The sequence below is a fragment of the Bombyx mori genome, chromosome 6, assembly GCF_030269925.1.
Source record: "Bombyx mori chromosome 6, ASM3026992v2".
NCBI classification, from domain to species: domain Eukaryota; kingdom Metazoa; phylum Arthropoda; class Insecta; order Lepidoptera; family Bombycidae; genus Bombyx; species Bombyx mori.
The window spans coordinates 4602745-4616245 of NC_085112.1; the positions used below are offsets into that span (position 1 = coordinate 4602745).

General features: G+C 34.7%; 1 long non-coding RNA gene across 1 annotated transcript; it reads left to right on the top strand.

The window, feature by feature from the left end:
• Window positions 1–1908: 1908 nt before the first annotated feature.
• LOC134199037 (uncharacterized) lies at window positions 1909–7721 on the top strand. Its single transcript, XR_009973362.1, has 3 exons — window positions 1909–1967; window positions 3956–4092; window positions 7534–7721. It is a non-coding gene; the product is annotated as an uncharacterized LOC134199037 (long non-coding RNA).
• Window positions 7722–13501: the final 5780 nt, after the last annotated feature.

Consider the following 13501-nt stretch of genomic DNA (forward strand, 5'->3'; position numbering starts at 1 on the left):
GCTATTGCACCAGAATAAAATGTTGATAAACTACACACATTAAAATACAAACGACATAATACGTATGTGGACAATCATCAACACCATGAAATTCAAAATAAGAACATGTAATTGAAAAATATAGTCTGTCCATTTGGCAGTAGGCATTGCCATTGTAGGCAAACGAGCATACGGCCCACCTGATGGTGAGTGGTTACCGTTGCCCATGGACTTCAACAATGCCAGGGGCAGAGCCAAGCCGCTGCCTACCGCTTAATACTCTCCACAAGCCTCTTTTGAAGAAGGACATGTCATAGCGCTCGGGAAACACCGTGGAGGGGAGCTCATTCCATAGCCGGATGGTACGTGGCAAAAAAGATCTCTGGAAACGCACTGTGGATGACCGCAGTGGCTCCAGGTAGTACGGATGAACTCTACTCCGATGGCGGGCGGTGCGATGGTAAAAACGAGATGCCGGTATCATCTCGAACGGCTTGACTGTGCCCCTGGGTTGTTGATGATCATGGGCGACAGTGACTACATAAAATCAGGTGAAACTTAAGCTTATGTGCCTACAAAGGCAAAATACATCTAGAGCTGTAAAAATGTAAGCAGAATAATAAAATTCACTATCCCATTAAAATATTTTTTTGTTAACATAGTAATTAAATTAAATAGGGACGTGACCTAAGGATCAAAATTAATTATCAAACACGATATTCGTATACATAAATTTGTAACTCCATTGTTCCCTCCCTCGCCATGCTATTTTCTAGAATGGTTCAGAGAAAGAAATAAAGTACAAAACGTCTCGTTTATCAGAGGAGAAAAATACAAAGAGCTTTAAGTTACTTTACAAGAATCGGCGCCGTCAAATGGGATCACAGGTAAATAAGTATTGCTTTGCTTTAACCAGACAACTGAAATACACCCCAACAAAACTAATACACTTTATTCCTTTTGAAGTTTATCTAGAAAGGATTTGTTAGTTTCATTGTTGACATGAAAAATACAACACAATAAATATTCAGGGGATTCTGTCATAATATATAATAATTACACATACGCTGTTTGATTTTATTGTCTCTAATACATACTCCAAGATAATTAGCTTATTTTCTTTTCAAATAATAATTGTAATTGTATAATGATTGTACACATCAAAGAAATTTATACATATAATAGCTACATTAGAAAAAAATGCATTTGAATTGTAGTGCTCAATTTAAGTTATATTCGCGTTACTGTTCCAGCAAAAAACACTATCTGTTGAAATATTTGGATTCGTAAACATGCAGACGTGTAAGAAATACGTTGACAGAGCCGCACCACCTGAGCTTGAGACAAGTAAGTTGGGAAAAACGACCCAAGTAAAGGGTATTTGTTTACTATTTGGAATAGACTTTCTGACAGATGTCTAGAAGTATTAGAAGCTTGATTACTACACAATATATCTATATAGGTAATAATATAATACTAATATCCATGTATCTAATTCAGATGTATCTTAATTGTATCTAACTTAAATATAATTAAATCAGTAACTATACTGTGACCTTAAAATTCATTTCTTAATTTAGGTGACGGCAGTTACGTTGTATATGTCTACCTGTCTGTCTGTCTGGCTTCGGTAACCACTTAACACCAGGTGGGTCGTGAGCTCGTTCACCCACCTAAGCAATAAACAATAAAAATAAAAGTTTTGATACTGCGATTTGAAGTGATTCCTTCGTAATTATCATGAATTTCACCGAAACGAAAATAAAATCAAATAATAAATAAGTTTATAAATAACTGGATGAATCTAAAAATTTCCCAGATATTTGATTTCAACAGTCAAAAAATATTTAGCCTCGCTTTTAACATGTTCTAACTGTAGTTAATAGTGATATTATTATCCAATAAATCTTCGTTGTTCGACTTGTGTTTCAGAAAACGATAGCAACGATTTCGTATGTTATATAAGTGATGAACGTCACATCACCATTGTGAGTAAAAATATAAGTTCACATACCAAATGTTTTTAGAAATGTTTAAGCTTAACTCTGAACTTTATAATATTATAATATCTAATATATAAAATTCTCGTGTCACAATGTTCGTTCCCATACTCCTCATGAAATTCTTTATGCATATTCAGTAAGCCTGAGAATATTTTTTTTTTTTTTTTTCTTTTTTTTTTTCCCTACCTATGCTGATAGCCTTGAGAGGCTATTTCAGCTTCACCCTAACGTTAGTAGGTGAGCTCGCGGGGCTCAACCGGAGAGTTGCTAACACTGACCCTAGCAAGAGCAGTGCTTCGCAGAATCTACCACCGGATCGGAAACGCGACCCACTGAGAAGATCCGGCGAGAAACTCAGTGGGCTGTGTCTATGGGTTAGTTCGCTCGTCGAGCCCTTCGTCGCAAGCGACGGGTTCGACGAGGACGGTGACCGGTGCTTGTGGTGCCTAAAAGCACCGTTAATGGATCAGGAGGATCCGTAATGACGTGCTTTGGGCGACGTCGACGGTTTACCCAGCCTGAGAATCGGCTACTATCTATTTTTTATACCCCTAAGTGATTAGGGTTGTCCACCCCTAACATATGTTTTTTTTATTTGGACATTTTTTTTTGTTAGAATGAGGTATTATGTGGTTGAATGAGGTTTTGTTATTTTTATTATATATTCCCTCATCATTCACAGCACTGCATACCTCTTTCACTCATTAACCACATTCTTACACACTTACAATAAGTTTTTTTTTTTTCTACACTAGAAATTCCTTAGAAATCTTATATATGGCAAAACAATGTTTGCCGGGTCAGCTAGTTATTTATAATATTTATAACTAGCCGTACTCGCCCGCTTCGCTGGGCATTTAAAATGAACATTATTATTTATTGTCATTATTATTAGGGAGTCCAACACTCATATAAATATTAGCCTATCCATTAAGTATATGTATTTTCTACATGGATACTATGTTTCAAGTCGATCGGATGCATGGTGCAGTAGTTATAACGGAAAATCCGTAAAACCCACTGTAGATTTATATATTAGTATAGATTGAATAACAAAGGATAATGTTGTGAGTTGTTTAAAACCCGTGGATCTACAAAGTGACTTGAAGTCTTTATCTCTGTTTTGTGCCGTATTAGTCTCGCTCTGGTATGATTCTAAAGTTTAAATTTTAACATCGCACCAGTAGAGCGAAGTCGATCCGTCTTATCTAAAACAATCCGGTCCGAACACTGTGTGGCTTCATAATGATAATTCCTGATCTTCACGAATATCAGCGATGCGTTTACATAATTTAGTTTAGCAGTTACTTGTAGAATTGGATATAAATCGTCAACTGAATTGGACATTATTACATATAAATTAGCGATGTTTATAAAAACGATCAAGGGCATCAGTTATGTTAATAGTAAATGAGGTAGTGTAATTGTTTAATGTTTCTTGACTGACTAATGTCAGTGAATGACTAATGTGTGTGATTTCCTTTGCGATTGTGATTTATTGCTACTTCCTTACATTAAAAGTTAGATTGATTTCCGTTATCGCGCTGTCTTGCCCTATAGTTGTAATGAACATTGTGAACTGGTGGTAGGACCTCTTGTGAGTCCGCGCGGGTGGGTACCACCGCCCTGCCTATTTCGGCCGTGAAGCAGTAATGTATTTCGGTTTGAAGGGTGGGGCAGCCGTTGTAACTATACTGAGACCCTTAGAACTTATATCTCAAGGTGGGTGGCGCATTTACGTTGTAGATGTCTATGGGCTCCAGTAACCACTTAACACCAGGTGGGCTGTGAGCTCGTCCACCCATCTAAGCAATAAATAAAAAAAAGTTTGTCCTGATTAATTGTTCGCGTATGTTACAAGCCAAATTGTTTACTTGTTGTTTGTGTATATTTTCTTTTTTAGCTTGTAATGTGTATTATGTGCCTAATAAATGAATTAATTAATTAATTAAATTGCATTTTCATACTCCAAGAGAGATTCCGGAGCCCCGGTGATTTACAAAGGAAAATTGGTAGCTGTTACCATTGGGGGTGCAGAATGTGACAGTGATTATGTTGGCATTGGACTGAAAATGAGTTGTTATTGCTCATGGATTGCCAATAATTTGCCGTAAGTTAAATTTTTATTTAATACTAGCGACCCGCTCTCGCTTCGCTTCGGAAACATTCAATTTTATTATTGACTACCGACCTGCTCTCGCTTCGCTTCGGAAGCATTAAATTTTATTGTTGATAGCTGAGTCCCGTGATGGTACCCGCGGTGATTGTCGTACCGCGGGTGACGCCGCGGGGCGAAGCTAGTCTAAAAAACTGACTAAACTATTTAGCTTAAGTTACTCCTTATATCATCAGCTACCTATCAGTGACAGTCTCGTCAAAAACGATCCAGCCATTCCAGAGATTAGCCGGAACAAAGAGACAGACAAAAATTGTAAAAAAATAAATTTTGGTGTACGTACCATATATATATTCATTTGCGTGTAGTAAAAAGCGGTTATTTCAATATTACAAACAGACACTCCAATTTTATTTATATGCATAGATTTTTGATAATCCACGGGATCAAATTAACTGCTTACATTATTCCAAGAACAGCTAAAGGTGAAAGCCATATTGTTTGAAAGCGATATACATTTTTTTTGGGGTATTTTGTGTTGAGTTTTGTTTTTTTTTGTCTTTTTGCTCAGCATTAATCAACATTGTCAAGTAAAGTGTGGAATTGTTACAACAAATTAACCTGTTCGAAAATCTTAAGTTAACAAACTATACATACTCTAGTGCAGATTTGTATTTGATAATGTAGGAGTATATTCACGTTGTCTTAAAAATGTTGTTGCAAAACATGTTATATTAAGCAAAGAATAACATATTTTGCAACAACATTTTTAAGTAAAGTACCATAGTTCACTTTGACTCATGAGAGAGTTTGAACTCTTTGTATATCAGGGCGGTCACTGTTCGAAGAACTCTGCGGCGCAAATAAGTTGTGTCGTAATTGAATTATGAAAACACACTCGGGACTTAAACAGTATCAGGAGATTTTTTTTATTGCCCTTGTAGGCAGACGAGCATACGGCCCACCTGATGGTGAGTGGTTACCGTCGCCCATGGACTTCAGCAATGCCAGGAGCAGAGCCAAGCCGCTGCCTACCGCTTGATACTCTCCACAAGCCTCTTTTAAAGAAGAACATGTCATAGCGCTCAGGACACACCGTGGAGGGGAGCTCATTCCATAGCCGGATGGTACGTGGCAAAATGCTGATTTGCCTTAAAAATAGTAGGCCACAACAGCTTTCAAATGAAATCCATACCTAATTTTTTAAATTTTCATATCACACGACCGAAGAAAAAAATATTTTCTAAAAATTTACCTCTATCTACGGAGCAATTTTTCATGAAAAATGGCGGAAGGGTAACATCCGAAACGATAGTTACCGGCGCTGGCTGGATTTCACAGTGACATGAGGGGATGAATCGACCCGCTCGCCCTGACTTACGCCAATCGCTTCCGGATCCGTATTCTAGAAATTTCCAAATAAAGTTCCAGGTTAATTGGGTTTTCAGAGGAAATTTCACAAGGGTTCAACGTTTATTTTCACATTCCATTACCGAATTACTATTTAATACATGAATTATTGAATCATGTAATTATAAATATAAAGTTAGGTAAATTTTTAAGTATTATTGCTAAATATCATTTTTTACTATCCTCGAGAAGCATATTTCCTTCCCACCACGAACTTCTCATAATCAAAGAAAATTAAAAATCTGTAATGAAAAATCGTTATCACTCCAAATATCCGAAATAAGATAAAAATACTTCTCAGATTCAATTTTTCTTAATAAATCGATGAAAGGACCTGAAAATAATAGTATACCTACGTAATAAGACCTCGGCTTATCACCGTGACGCTGTCAATTACAAGCTGTTTTGTTCACAGTACGCCGCACTTCTCTTTTCGTACATTTTTGAATTTTCCATTTTTAACTCAAATTCAAAGCAGATAAAGTTCATAATAATTCAGCTGGTAATAAATTAGTGATGCGAATTTACGAGTAAAATTATTTTGTACAAATAATCGTAATCGTTTATTCAAATATGGAAGTTAATTGACAATTAGTTTACTTCTCTGTTATAAATTCGAAATATTGTTCGTTACATATTTTTATCATTTTGATTGGGAAATTTATTGGTACTTATTGCATATATTATAACATTAGATTGAAACATTACATCTCGTGCCACAATGTGTTAATATGCATTTACATATGTATCTACAGTTAATGAGGATTTCTAATCATGCGGTTAAACTTTATTAGTTTTCTTAATGAGTCAAGTATGAGCCAATATGACTTACGAATTATGACTACAGTCCAAAAAAATTAGTTTTGTTTTAACTTCACCACTAAAAACTCTCGACGCCATCACCCAGTGAAATTCACATGATAATAATCTGCCTCTCAATTAATCAGAAGATAGTCTGTCTCCAAGTTTTACTAAATCTGCATAATTTGCCCGTGGTAGTGCTCTGAGCGCCTTAATCTAAGCCCACTAAACCCTATGCTCACTTGGCAATCCACCGACCCAAAAGACTAGTCGTAAATGTGAAATCTAAATCAAGCTATCCCTAACCGTAGTTAGTGGTACAAGAGTAGGAAAAAAAACTTACATTATAATATCCAAATCTTCTTAGTGAAACACAGCATTAATATATTTTCGACAGAATTTTCTGGCAGCAAGAAGCTTTGGGGTAAAACTCTAAAAGCTACCACTAATAAGGCGATTGTAATCCATTCGCATTACTATTATAAGCAGTGAGGTTTTTTTGAGTGGAAAATAGAAAACCATCTTTATTTTACATAAAAGATCCACAGAGATAAGGCCTACTCTTTTATGTGATTTCTACAAAAGTACAACGAAATTAATTTAAAAGTAACAGCTATCAAAAACAAAATACATGAGTAAATTTAAATACGATAAACAAACCTGGTGGTAGGACCTCTTGTGAGTCCGCGCGGGTAGGTACCACCACCCTGCCTATTTCTGCCGTGAAGCAGTAATGCGTATCGGTCTGAAGAGTAGAGCAGCCGTTGTAACTATACTGAGATCTTAGAACTTATATCTCAAGGTGGGTGGCGCATTTACGTTGTAGATGTCTATGGGCTCCAGTAACCACTTAACACCAGGTGGGCTGTGAGCTCGTCTACCCATGTAAGCAATAAATAAAAAAAACCTAATACAACTATGTATTTTGATAGCCACATTAGATAGATACTTTCAAACCAATTAATGCGCAAATAGAGAAACATTACATGTATATAGGTTTGTTGACGATATATCAAATAATTACAATAAAACTGCTGCTTTTTCACTCTTAAAACATTCATGAAAGAGCTAAAATCTATAGAATGTGGAAAATAGTTCTTTATATAGCACAGCATGAAAAATGAATGAGCTATCATTCCGACTAGAAGTTTCCATTTCTAAGTGTCCTGAAGAAAAGAATGGTAACACATAAAATTCAATAATACATAGATTGTATAATTTCAGAAACGGAAATACTAATCTGAAGTGCTGCAGAAACTGTTGCGATATCAAACACGAAAAAGATTCGATCGATTTGAGGAACCATAAAAATATCTTTTTACGAAAATAAAATGTCACAATAATATGTGGTAGCATTCGGACTTGATATTTTTTTTCGTATGCAATTAAAAACATCACGGCATATCCCTTAAGATCGTCTTGTCTATCTAAAAGTTCAACCATGCAAATAAGCTGCGCGTCCCTAATAAGATTTATGGCGACAAGTTAATCCGTACTGAAGCCGATTTGTCTGTTTAACAGCGAATAAAAAGCGTTAGCTTATAAGAAACAAGGCTAAGAAGATTTAAAAGGTCTTCTCCCTAATATAGATTGGTATGCGGTTAATGATTAGAAAAAAGCAGCTTCACAATAGATTTATTGACACTGACAATGACCTTAACTTTCATTTGCACGTTCAAATGTTTTAACTGTCATATAGCTATAGCGAAAATACTTTAAAACTACAGAACCAAGAATGTTTTATTAAACAAAGCTCATTATTTTATCACAAAAATACAAATCTTTCTTCTTTTGAATTTGAGTTTTTTAATTGTATACAGAGATTTTTTTTATCGTCAAAGTATTCGAATATCGTAAATGGACTTTGATTATTAATTTATTTTCCTTTCAAAATTACTTTAATTTCTGTACGAGAAATAAAGCAGCAATTATACGTATACATATCTTTATTCTACAAAATAACAAATTGCAATTAGCATTTTGATGAAAGTATCATATTTCAGGGTATCAAAACAATTTTAGTTTGCTATTGAGGACTAGGACTCTTCAGATATTTTTTTTACTAGAAACCTTTTTAAGTTTTTTTTTTTATTTTTGTCAGTAGACGGCACATGCTTGGTTCGTCTTGTATCAAATTATTTGCATAGCCCATTAACGTCAAAACATCTATACTACGAATTTGTACCATAAGAATGAATTCTCAATTATATTGAACACGAATATCCTATCTATAACTGTCTTTAGTGACATTTTCGTAAATTGTAGGTGAATAAAAAATGAACTGACATCAAAACCCGCTGCAGCTATTCATTCAAAAGCTGGTGGTAGTGTGTACTGTAAATCTATAACCATCTATGATTTTATTAACCATTATTAACAATCTATGATATTATCACAACCGCTGTACTATATGATTAAAATTGCGAACTTATATCTTAAAGGGAATGGCGGCATTCACGTTTTGATCATTACGAACTTCGGTAAAAATGAACAATAGATAATCGTTCACACATCTATGCAATATAAAAATTAAATAACAAAAATATGAAAAATTAATTTTGTACTTAATTACGTCATCCTAAACATTTTCAAATTTACATAATTTTTTTATTATTTTTAACATTAGTGAACCCGTGGACCTTTCTTTGCATCGGGCTGTATTTGAGTTTGACCTTTGATTACGTTCTCTCGTCTAGACTAATTTATTTTATACGTCTAAGATTGGGAACTTCTGAAATTCAATGCAATTAAAAAAAAAAGTTCGTATTTAATGGTAAGTAATGCGCATCGTAATAAGATGAATTTAGATAAATTTATTTTTCACGCCTAGATTTTTCTTTTATTCGAGTACGTTTATAGAATTATAGATTATATTAATTAAAAATAATAAAATAAGCAGTGTGGGACGGCCACCTACTAGATTTTTTTTTTTTTTTTTGTTGCTTAGATTGACCGACGAACTAGTTAAAAGCGCTGGGTCTCGTTGGATGCAGGTGGCAATGGACCGGTCGCACTGGAAATCTATTGGAGAGGTCTATGTTCAGCAGTGGACGGCGATAGGCTGAAATGATGATGATGATGATGAAAAATAATAAATTACTGATTTGCATTTGTTTAATGGACAATCTCATTGCTTTTGTTAATCAATTAAATTATGTGCCATTGCCACAACAAATCTCTGTTGTACGTAGCAATGAGTGTCTACCAAAGTAAGTGCATCCGATTAACGTCTTGTCTAAATATATCGACGCTTGAATGGCAAACGTGACTAAGCGACAATAACTGCTTTGTACATAAATGATAGGCAATAACCATACTCGATGCGCAAAAAAAATATATATTTGCTAGGTCTATTAAAATAATTTCAATCCTACAGCTAGATTCGTTAAAATAGATTTTTTTCAGGTATTTCAACCTTAAATTAGTCTACTGTAAAGTCGCACGCATTGTCGCTTAGTCACGTTTGCCATTCAAGCGTCGAAATATATTATTTCTTGTTCTTGCGGGTAGGTATGTATATAGGTAGAATTGAAATTGCCGGCAATTGTGTTAGGCGTTAATGCCGTAAGATTACAAAGCTACGCTACTGAGATGTTTATTTTTATCAAAATGAATTTCATTGTTTTCATTTTTAGGTAAACTCGAATATAATTAATAGCTCGTAAATATTTAAAAAACTTAAGTCACATTTTTCGGACACAAAATTTAATTTTAGTTTCAAACATAATCTAAAGTTTTCTACGGACTGGATCAAAAGTCGTTAGTAAAACCGCTCACTTGTCTCGACTGAAGCTGTAACCGTTTTCCAGATTTCGATTAGCTCAAAACTCAAACTATATTCCTTATCTCATCATGAGTTTTCCTTTGAATTAGCGTTCAAGTTCAAAGAAACTATTAAATGAGTACACGCTAAAATAAATTTAACATCTAAATTAATTAAACATAATTGAAGTTACTTAAATTTATGTTTGAAATTCCAAGTCATTATGTAATGTAATGATTTTGACATTAAAGTGATAATAATATGTTAGCGATATTTTTCGGGAAGTTAACCTCATCCATCCCTTTCCTCATTAAACAGTAAATACCCACATTATCCGAATCCCGGACTGCCGATCACAGCTTAACGGATTAACAACCCTGATCAATATGTTGAAGTTAAAATTTACTGTTAGACATTTCAATGAAAGTCTCAGTTGAATAATAAATTCATTATTTAATTACTTTTTTGCTTACAGCTCACCTAGTCTTAGGCAATTGCCGCAGTTCATGGACCCACAGACACAGCCCACTGAATTTCTCGCCGGATCTTCTCAGTGGGTCGCGTTTCCGATCCGGTGGTAGATTCTGCGAAGCACTGCTATTGCTAGGGCTAGTGCTAGCCTCTGGTTTGAGCCCCGAGAGCTTATCTACCACTTACAATACCAGCTCCAGCGATTACACTTGAGTTGAAGTTCAGATGAATTAATCCTTCGAATGCAATAATACAAGAGAGAATTACACTAGGAATCTGTAGGCCGTGACTTGGCTGTGCTCTTCGCATTGCTCACGCTATGGCCGACGTTGACCAGTCACCATCAGGTCCGCCATATGTCTGTCTACAAAGCCAATAAACTAAAATAGGTCATCCTTGCAACGGTTGATAAAGCTCGACAGGCCAACGGTCCAATTATTACTGTTGGGAACTTGTGTTTTTAATAAATTCAAAATTCTTGAAATTCAGGTTTGTCCGATGTATTCTATTTGGTGATCGATACCCTAAGCTCTATTAGTTCACACATTCAGTGTGAAGCCGGAAAGATCTCTGGACCAAAGCTAATCGTTCCGCCCATAAATTTATATCAAAACTGATGCTTTTTGATATAATATTATGGTACCTCGGTATGATTTGGTATACAGACTTTGATCTATTTTTTGTTATACTATGGTGTTATGAGTCATGTTTTATGGCAGCAATGAAAAATTTAACGTTAATTGTACATTGTTTCGAAATAAAATCGTTTTTCTCTCATATTTTAAAACTATATCTTACAAATCGTAAATTGTGCTTATGTCTCGTTTAAAACTATTTATTTTTAGGGTAAGAGATATTATAAGTAATTAAATCTAAAAAATTTAGTCCACAGTTCAGGGCTCCAAAAAAAAGCATTAAAATTTCAAGAATTAATAAACGAATTCATTAATTCCATAACGTTGGATAAAAATTGTGTAGGCTAAATTGAGAAGATTGTGTGTTATGTGTAAACCTGACATTATATTTTCTGTCTAATCTCTAAAATTCCCTGTGACAAACACATATTGTAGGAGCAAGGGAAGCGTGCTAGCCCGATCCGCTGGGTGTAACCGTCTCTGTTGAAATTGCTCTGGTAATCCGAGATCATGGCTCGGCCTGACACAAGCACAACAATTATTATCCGGCAGTATTACATGAAATATACACGGAGCTTAATATGGCTGGATAAGGATTGCTGACAAAGAGTGATATTACAAATGAGAAATCGAATTGCAAAATTATGTTTATTGATTTAAGACATAGATGGTTCAGCTAACTGCCATTGTATCACTGATACATAACATAATAAAATATAGACACTTGGTGTTACAAGAACACTAACAATACAAAAAACTAACACTAACACCAAAAACGTTATGATTAAAACAGCATAGTTCGTAACGACATGGGAAAAGTCTAAGAGAGTGTAAAAGTAAAAAAAAAGAATTATGAGACTAATTGGAGGTTGAACAGGTTACATAACAAAAAAAATATTGTTAAAAATTTAGATTTCAGCTTCGATAATAATTCGATTCAGAAAGCAATATTGTTTGCAACTGCAAGCATGAAATAATTTAACAAAGGCCATTTCTAATGGTAGATATAGATTTGTATTCTCTCTAATAATTTTCGCAAAATCTTTTGGACAAATGTTTCGAACGATTTGACTTGTTTTCTTCTGCTCTGAAAAGGCTTTTACGATTGCAACACGATACGAGATTACAAAGCTGTGTATGGATGTGCTGTGTATATGTCGCAATATATACAAAGAACTATTTTGGAAACCAAAGGAACCTAAGATCCGTTTAGAAGCGAATACCATCAATAATGATAGATCAGTATTCTGTAAAACAAATTCTAAATTATTTAAACAATAAACACAAAAAGATGGTGTTGAATTAAAATCAACTGCAGACTCTGCTCCTTCAAACTAGAATTTATGTTTAAATCTCACAAGAACCAACCAAAGCCATTATCTAAATCACATTACTAACTTCAAAGCCAGTACGAGCCGTGCGGATAAACATTAAAATCTGACTGCAAGCGTACAACATGTTATGTTCTGTGCTACAGCACGAAACATTCTCTAGCTAGAGAGAGATAAGCTGAAGACAAGTTGTTTTAACGCAATAGAATTTCTTGAATAAACTAATTTAGTTAGATATGGGAGCATTGTGAATACTTACGTAAGAATCTTTGTCGGTCTGATCAGAGAAAAGACATGAAATAATAAAATTAGAGAATTAGAAGCAGGTTTCATAAAATAATATTTTATTTCTTTCTTTCATAGACCAATGATTAAGATCACGATCCTGATGATGACGGGTGTTGAGTAACTACCGAAGGCCATAGACACCGTAACTTGAGCATGGCAATCTTATAACATAATAGCTGGCATTATTAGTTGCATTACTGATTTGCGGCATAAATAAGCACGATGTTTCATAAGACGTCCTACCGCCAGTAAATACACAAATAGCATTTTTTGCCAATTTGACTTTTATCACACGCTGCCTTCATTTTGAAATACTTTCGTAAACATTAGAAATAAAATAGCACCTACCTGTAGAATTCTAATAGTGCCACAATCGAATCGCCCGATACGGGTACACCGGGCGTTTCATCCCTTACAGATCTCTACTCAACCCTCGATCTACTATCGCGAAATTAATTTCAGTAGTGTTCAAGGATGACGAGTGGAGGTTAAGTGACAAAAACTATCGTTAAGTGTTGAAGGATCTGATAATTACCTGCCTAAACTTACCTACGTAAAATGGTTACAATAAGACAGGTAAGGCAGATAGTTAATGGTTAAAACATAGTAATAATAGATTATTGAAGATCTCTAGTAGGAAGTTAGGAACACGAATAACACACAATTGTTTTTGTTTTGTTGGTCAGTTAGATATTTTACTTTGG